The sequence below is a fragment of the Mytilus edulis genome, chromosome 12 (genome assembly GCF_963676685.1).
Source record: "Mytilus edulis chromosome 12, xbMytEdul2.2, whole genome shotgun sequence".
Lineage (NCBI taxonomy): Eukaryota > Metazoa > Mollusca > Bivalvia > Mytilida > Mytilidae > Mytilus > Mytilus edulis.
In genome coordinates, this window is record NC_092355.1 from 17,517,194 (window position 1) to 17,526,777 (window position 9,584).

Below are 9,584 nucleotides of genomic sequence, written 5' to 3' on the forward strand. Positions count from 1 at the left end.
ATTTCTTTTTTATATCAAAAATCAGCCATCTATGTATGATTTGTGTGTACAGAGGTTTTACTCTTTTGCCCAGCTGTATATGTTTAAGAGAGAAAGAAAGCTGGTACTTTATGCATTCAGGTTCATAGTTTGTTTACCCGGTACTGAATATTTCTTATCTTAAAACAATATATAGTTTGATTTTGACCAGACTATAAATAGTGCAAGTATATATGTAGTCAAGAAACTTGCAAAGTAGTGGCTCTTGTCAAATGCACATGTTAAACCTAAGTACAGCAAAATAGCACTAAATAGTTAAAGTGAAAGCTAAACATACAGCATAAGGAAGCATTAAATTATGTTAGAGCAATGAATAGAATTTCAAAAATCCTGTTAAAACTAATAATTCTTACAGTATATTTTTGTACATTTGAACATACATGTATCAAGGAGGAACATGGTTGGTACATACAGTACTATGTAGTCTTAATTTTGATAAAAGGGTGCAGATGCTGATGTAAAACATACTTTAGCTAGGTAAAGAAAATTTAAATTTTGAAATATCAACAATTTAGTCCAAAGAATATATCCCTTTCAAATTCCAAAACACTACAGATTTAACACTTTGTGTTTGTTTGATTTAAGGCGTGTTGTTGGGTTGTTGTCCCTGTAGTTCAAATCTCACAAGATTGGTCATTATGAAAGCACTAAATATTAGAATGCTAACATATTGATCTAAGTTTATTTCTTTACTCATCTATAGATAATTTTTACATCATTTTTTTTTCCTTTTTCCTTTTTTAAAACATCTGTTTTTACGCGTCTGGCGTATTAAATTATAATCCTGGTACCTTTGATAACTATTTACACCACTGGGTCGATGCCACTGCTGGTGGACGTTTCGTCCCCGAGGGTATCACCAGCCCAGTAGTCAGCACTTCGGTGTTGACATGAATATCAATTAATTAGTCATTTCTATAAATTTTCTGTTTACAAAACTTTTAATTTTTCGAAAAACTAAGGATTTTCTTACGCCCAGGAGTAGATTACCTTAGCCGTATTTGGCACAACTTTTAGGAATTTTTGGGTCCTCAATGCTCTTCAACTTTGTATTTGTTTGGCATTTTAACTGTTTTGATCTGAGCGTCACTGATGAGTCTTATGTAGACGAAACGCGCGTCTGGCGTATTAAATTATAATCCTGGTACCTTTGATAACTATTTATAATGGACTCATAAGGCATTTTCTTCAGTATTCGGGTCTTCCTGTATGTACCAAAGAAAGATGATAAGTAACACATGTATTTATGGTTTAAACTAAAGAAGAGAAAAAATTAAGAAGAAATTGTGAATTGTGGTTCCGATTTTGTACAGGGATTAGTGTGCTGTCATGCACCGTGACGTACACAAAGTCTTGCTATGAACATATATTCTGTTTATATGAGATAAATTTTAGTCTGCGATAACGATGGGTTGGTTGATTTAAGTTTTACAACCTTGACTTGTTCTAAGTCGACATTATCTTACGTCTAATACATTTTAAAAAACACCGTATATTTACGTTTAGGGCATTTAATATAAGTCTACCTACCAAATTAAAGTCAACATAAACATTATTTAAATAAACAAGAATGGAAAAGAAACAATTATGCATTGTTGCTCTGATATAATTTTTATTAACTATATTTGAACGGTAATGTCTTAATAAAAACTAATTGTCGTATACATAAAATATTTCATCTAGGTGCTTTCGTTGAAGTTCGCGTTACATATCAAAATGAATTTCATTGGTTGGAACGTTTGCAAACTTTCAATCCAGGTGTTCTCATCGAGGTCCGCGTTCATGTTTCACTTCAATACACAATATTTCATCTAGGTGCTTTCGTTGAAGTTCGCGTTACATAGTAAAATGAATTTCACTGGTCGAAATATTTGCAAACTTTCAATCCAGGTGTTCTCATCGAGGTCCGCGTTCGTGTTTCAATTCAATACACAATATGAAGTCCAATATGGTAAAAAAAGAAGAATTTTAAACTCTACGATGTCCGAGTAAATAAATAGAATTTAGAAAATAAAACACTTTTACGATTCTTCCAACACAATAAAGATACTATCCTTTTCGCCGATGAATAATTATTACTATAATATAAAAACTAGGATTTGTATACTATTCAATTTGGGAACAGTATACCTAACAATATATATGTTCCTGATTTGATTTATTCCTCGAGAAAATAAATTTGATTTATTCACTTAAATCAATAATTGATCAACTTGAACTTTGAAAAAGTTACATTAATATATCTTTTCGCATCCTTTAATTTAAGGACTAGTCCGCATATTTCGTCTGTTCTCGCTTCAAACCAAGCCATCATAAATACATCAGAGATTACTAAATTTAAAGCATTTATTTAAAAACAATCCCCATCTAACTTCAAAGTATGAGGTAAATCGATTAGTTTACGCTAGCCAAGCAACCAACAGACAAAATAAATCTTGTCTCCAGGATCGAGACTATATATAGACACGGAATAAAAAATATGGAAATAATAGCATGTTAGCTATAGATTGGTTACAAACACATTTATGCAAACATGAAGCAGCTGTTTCTTTACTGAACTGGTCAGTGGTAATACAAAACCAGGGTTTCAAAAAGATGAAGAAAAAAAGAAAAAGACATTTAAAATTTATAAAAAAGAAATCAGAAATAGTGTTTAACTGAAATTGAACAAAAAAGAAATTATAAAAAATATAATCTATAATATGTGAATATTTATTTAAGAAAGCTAACAATAAAATGAAAGAAAAATATGTGATGCTTAAGAACATTGACCTGGGCCGTAACAGCTTTATGTTGGAAATTTTAAAACAAAGTTGAAACAAAGGCTTGTCTTCATATCAAATTGTTTTCACGGCGAATGTCATGCAAGAATCAAACTCCCATTACTCCGGTGTCGCCCCTGCATGTTTTTGCGTGATCCATGCATGTTTCTGATTTACTTGTCTTTTGTTCATTTACTGTCCTACTGTGTGACTATAGTCTAAGTGTAAATTGTCATTTGAAATACTTGAAACTTGCTTATACTGGTTGGTTACACGTGAAAATTATGATAATGGTTCATGCATAAATCACCGAAATTTGGTAGACGTTAAATGCACGTTAATTTTAAAAATAACATTATTAAAATAATATATTTTTTCTAAAATTTAATTAAAATCATGAAAAATACCTTCATATTTTTGCAAAGTTCACGTGAAAATAACATGAAAAATTTCACGTGTGATTCATTTGAATTACTGAGTTTTTACTCCATCATTTAAGGCAATGGTGGTGTCGTTGCTTCATCCATGCAGAAATATAGTACTTTAAAATATGATTCAGTAAACAGTTTTATAATTGCTCGTTTTTTTATGGTTGTTTTACGTTCAGTGGCAAATAGTTCATGCATGTTCGGGACAATACAATACAAGCTCAGTAAGTCGGACAAACAGTGCAAATTGTATGCAAAATTTCACAAAGTTCAACAGTGTCATTTGTCGAAAATTATTTACGAAACAAATCTTGAGATCATACATGCATTCTTTTAGTAAAACGAACTGCAAATGCGACATATAAAAGGTTCAGCTTGAAATTCCACATGTAAGCCGGAGTCTGCGTGCCTTTTATATTTTATCAAAACGTCTAATCCAGCAACCTGTCATGAACAAAAAATAAAGGAAACCAAGACGAAATGCGCACCTTTAATATGAGTACATCTTTGGTAACACCAGGTACATAATTTAAACCTGAAGCAAAAAGACAGCACTAAGTCCTTAATAATAAGCCGTATAAACCATATATATGTATACACCAAAAGCGCGATTGACGGTAGAACGGACACGGGTGAAACAGTATGATGATACGTGCTCTATTAGGATATTGGTGACAAAACATATTTTTGAATATGCAGTTCATATAATGGAATGGTAATTTTGAAATATAAAATGAAGTAGCAATGTAAGCAAGAAAACATTTCCGTCATTTTGTATTTGGTAGAAAGTTGATTAATTGGCAATTTTACCGCACCTCCTTATTTCATTATGGTTGGAATTTTCTCCAGAAGAACAAAAGTTTTAGGACTTAAACAAATATGTACTAGGAGACTGAAATGTTACTGTGATAATTAAACTTTCCTATTTAGGGAACCGTCGTTTAGTAAACTGACTACAAATTAGAAATAAAAAGATACTCGTCCAATTAGCATTAGTCACAATTAATTTGCTTGGTGTATTTGGTTTTGATGTAGTTAAATGTCCAACTGTAGCTATCTTATAAATTGCATATCCCATATCTCTATTAATCGTTCTAACAGCAAACTGGTGTACAAATAATATGTTACATATATATTTTTTTATTTTATTTGTACTTGTACTTTTTATAAATAAAGTCTCATGTTACCCCACTTCTATAATTATCAAGCGGTAACGTATATATTTCTTTTTGCCTAAATGTTCGTAAATTTTGTCGATTTCTTTGAAAAAAATATAGGCAATGATTTAAATTTTAACAACTACAGTTTCAAGTAACGGGTGTAAATTGTAGGATTGATTGTTGGTTGCTTAACGTCAAGTGGCAAATATTTCATGCATGTTCAGGACGAGAACAAGTTAACACTAACTTGAATACAATACTAGGTAGGTTTTGTAATAGAGCCGATCCGGGAAAATGTTTCAGACGGACTGACACTGAACAATGAGGGTATATTATGAGCAATTTGCCCCTCATGGCCTAACAAGGCAACTATGTTAATTCTCTTTTAGTCGTTTTGTCTCCGAACTTATACATGTACATCCTTTCCAACTCAAATCACACACAAAAAAACTACACTACCAGCGAGTACCCATGCAAGCGGAAATTAACACGAATAGAAAATCTAAATGATTTCAAGATCTAGCTATTTCAGTCTCTTTCTGCTATTTGAATACTAATAAGTCAGTCGTTTGCTTGTAAATTTCGAGATTTTTTTTTATAACGAAACCAGTCTTACTTAGTGACTAAAGCCAGTCCCAACTATTAGCTTGAGTTTATAGACGCAAGTGGATACTTGGGACTGGCTTTAATCAGACTCTAACGGGACCTGATTTGTTTTATTTTGTTTTTTTCCGAATCAAGTTTCTATGTATTTCTCAGCCTACGGTAACCTTCTCAGGCCTGATTCCGATGTTACTGTATGTCCTGTGTAAACTTGGTCTAGCTAGCACTTTATTTTTAAAATGTTTCCGAAACTATAACGGTTTTATGAGACTGTTTACATTTGGAACACAAAGAATGTTATTCGGCAAAATAACCAAGTTAAACCACTTTTTTTTTACATTGAATTTCCATACTAACAAACTATTTTCTGTTTGAGTTTCAAAGTCTGCTTGTATTGTACTTTTTCGACTTATCCTACCGTATTCTCATCCAAATCAATTTCTTTTTTTTCCATTTTGTCCGAGCGGTGATTTTGACGACCATTTTAACACGAATTAATAGTTGTACGAATTCCCGTTTTTTTACCCATCATCCTAAGTTTCTCAAGATACATGTAAGATTTTTATTTTCAAAACAAAATTTCATGAGGATACAGCGTGCATCATGAAAAGTATTTATTGCAAAATAAACTAAAAATGAAATAAAGTGATAAAACTCAGTCTATTTTTCATAAGAACATAGAGATAAATCGTGCAGATGCTTAAATATTAAAAAAAGGAGAATATAAATTAAAAGTATATAGTAATTCATTTTTAAAGGTTAAAAATGAGCAGAAGAATTGCTGGAACACGATAAAGCAACCAATGTCAAAACGTATACCGTTACGTATTGCATACAAACTTTCGACACTCTGCATCTAGAAAAAGTTACCATAAAAATGTCAAATAGTTTCCAAAACTATTTTTTTTAATTATTTAATCACTTTGTGATTGCAGAACCGGCTGCAATGACTTGTTTGTGTGAACGTTATTCGATAACGTCAGGAACGATAACTCGTGGCGTAACGTCATAAGTCGTGTCAACCTACTGTCAAGACAAACGCTTTTATAGAAAATAAAGGAATATGGAGTAAACATACACGGGACAGTAATCGCACACGAAGTCAATGCTTAACAAAAATACAAATTATCAATGGTCAGCGTTTTTATTCCTGTTCATCTTTTATAGTCGCTAAAGGGTCTTCAACAATGAAAGATTCACTTGTGTACCAGAACAACAAAAAGACACTAGCAAGAAAAGATCTGAGAGTACTTAAGTTACTGACAGCTAGTTCACACTCTTACGCTTGAAGTCTTCCTGTCCATCATCCCGCAATCGTTATTTTTGAAGACCATAAATGAATGAATAATTCGATTTTCTTTCTCAGGACCTGCGCATATATGAAATACTTACCACTGAACATTGAACCAAGTAAAATCAGTTTTGCATTTACAAGGACGCGTACGGATGAGGATTAAATATAATCTTTATGATATATTCACTTGTACTTTACCCTTTGGCTGTCTTCGTGTACTGTAATTTATGGTTTAAAGGAATACGAATACTTTATTTCTCATAAAACTTCAATTACTAGTTATCAAGAACATACATAAACATAACTATAAGGTAAAATTATTACATGCACGTGCAAACGATACAATTAAATTAACATGGAGAGCTGACTTTCACATTTATATTTTTTACATAGCTTTTCTTATATTACAATATTTGAAGAGTTAAAATGTTGATCAACTTTAAAGATATATTAGGGTTTGACTAACAGTAGTTCCGTAAACATTTCCTTCTTTCTATAGTTTAAATGTTCTACAATTCATAATGAAATCGAACTCGTCATCAATGTTGTTTGTGTCACAGAGGCGACATATTCTGTCTTCTCTGTAAATCCTACCTTCTAGACTCACTGAGCGGCAAGTGGCGACTACCACATATGCGTATTTGCGTAATATATGAATTTAGTAAGGTAAAAATGAAAAGCAGTTTTCAAATTGTTAATTGTTTTTGAAAATACGATAACATGAATTTTTTATGCTATTCTGCAATAAAACAAAGCATTCTTGTTGAAACTGGTCTTTGTTTTTTTTGTTTAATACATTTTGATACCCATTTATCACAACCATTTAATTCGAAATAGTTGTAATTTGCATTTTTTTTAAGGAGTAGGTCCAGTAAGGGCCGATTTTGGCCTCAATTTTCCAGTTCATCTGACGAAATATTTTAGACACTTTTGAAACACTTAAGTGTCTATTTCAATTGATTCAATTAGTATTTGTGAAAGATTTTAACTGATTTAGTCATTAAAAACGCTCCGATTCAAGCTTGATTATGAAAAAGCTATCAAATTTGCCAAAAATCGTCACTTTTCAGATGGTTTTTGTCAAAAATGAAAGTGGCTACATCCGTGTTCATCCTCAACCTTTATATATATTATGTATTATCATCAAATACAACTTACGTTTCAATATCATGAATGAACACGAATGCGGCCACTTTCATTTTAGACAGAAACCATCTAAAATTTAACTAAAATGCTAAAATTGTGAAGATTTCAGTAATTTAGCATGACTTTATGATGCTAGTACCCGATATATGTGCATTGTATTGTCAAAAAACAGCCCATATTTATGTAGCAGAATCATTCTACTTTCCAATAAATAGCTTAACGATTACATTATCACAACTTTGTTAAACTGCTATATTTTGGGGCAAAAAAGGGGTCTTACTGAACCTACTCCTTTGTATTTTATCCTCACCAGGTAGGTGAAATTATGTATAAAATTAAATTTAACGAAATTGCGAAAATGCATTACGAGCATATTCTATAATTTTAAGTTTGAATCAAGAGTCTTAAACTTTTTCAAATATTGAATACGCAACAAAATCTCTGTAATCTTACCCATGCATTATTTATGCTTATGTCAAAGGCGTTTGATTGGGTATTAGTTAAAGGTAGGCGTGGTTTTCGGTAACTTTCCTCCAATCAACTGACCTATTCGACAAACATGTGTGCGCTGATGCGTGTAAACTGGCTATTGTAACGGCACATGTCATACATCAGAATCTATCGTGCGTGACCAATGTTTATTGTAAAATTTCTTGTCATGTGATCAAATTATCAGACATACAAGTTCTAAAGGTTACAACTTAGATTTGCTTTTTGAAAGATTATTTTCGGCAGTGCCCCTGATATACGATGTCAAGTGTTATAAGAAAAACAAAACTTTAAATGAAGGATGCATATTAACAAAGAATATAATCTGGGACTATGCCAGATATAATAAATGTATTTTATGGCTCGGATATTAACTATTAGGCCACACCAATTTAATTTCTTGTTCTACGGATTTTTGGACTCAAAAATATGGGGCGAGCGAGCGATTTGAAAATTTTAATAAAAAAATATTTAATTTGCAAATTTTTGAGGCGAAGCTTCAAAAGTAAAGGCGAGCGCTTATAATTTTTTTTTTGTAAACATTAAAAAGAAAATTTCGACAATATTAAAACTTGATTTATCACTTGTACGTTGACATTTCTTTAATTTCTGATGTATTTTTTCCCTGTTCACCAAGAAATAGTTAAATCTGGTCTATGTGTGTGTGACTGACAATGAGACAATTCTCCATTCAAGTCATAATCAGTTTGGGGGCAACCCTTTAGGTGTCAGACCACCAATTAAAAATTCCTATCTGTTCAACCAAATTTTGCAATTTTCACAGCTTTCTAATATTTTACCTTAAGTTTAACTTCAAAGAAACCAGGTATATCCTGAATTGTACATGTATCACCTTCCTACATGCCAATTTTCAACCAATGTTTAAAGTCTTGTAACAAATTTCTGATTTTGAAAAGACAGGTACTACCAAAATAACTCCCGGTTTTCTGGAAATCTTAAATTAGTGTACTATGTAGCGCATTAATCCTGAATTTTTAATGCAAACTCATAGACAAGTGAATTTTGGCTCAAAATGGTCTAAATATATTTCCGTTTCACCAAAAGTTTCATTTCTGCAAATTTGTTGGTTAGTTTAAGTAAACAATGACATCAAAAGCACTATTTTGTGTCAAAGTAGGACTACTTTTACAAACGTTCTAAATTGGAGGGAGTAATTGGTGGTTTGACACCTAAAGAGCCAAAAAAGTTGCTCAGAAATCTTTGCTTTGCTTTATTCCTAATCCTTAGTCAATTTGAAGTCAGAAACATGCTATCTGAGCATAATGTGACTTATATTACAAATTTCACAGCTCAATTTAAACTGACTGTAATGTATGACTTTGATAGAAAATACTTGAAAATTTCATTTTGGACTACAGGAACATAAACTTTCAATATCAAGATCAGTTTTGTTGATTTTTTTCTTGTTTTTTCTACTTCTTAAAAGACTTTCCACAATTTTTACAATGGGTTAAGTAAAAAATTCAAGGTATTGAAGAGTCAAGGAATATTGACCCCCCTTTTTTACACCTGGTGTAAGTAATGGGACTATTAAATGATCAAACGTGCAGTCATGGTCATTTAAATGTTTTTATTTTCTATCAGTTAATACAACTTAAGGCATAAAACTTTCATTTGAGATAATAAATGGGATTTTTGTGAG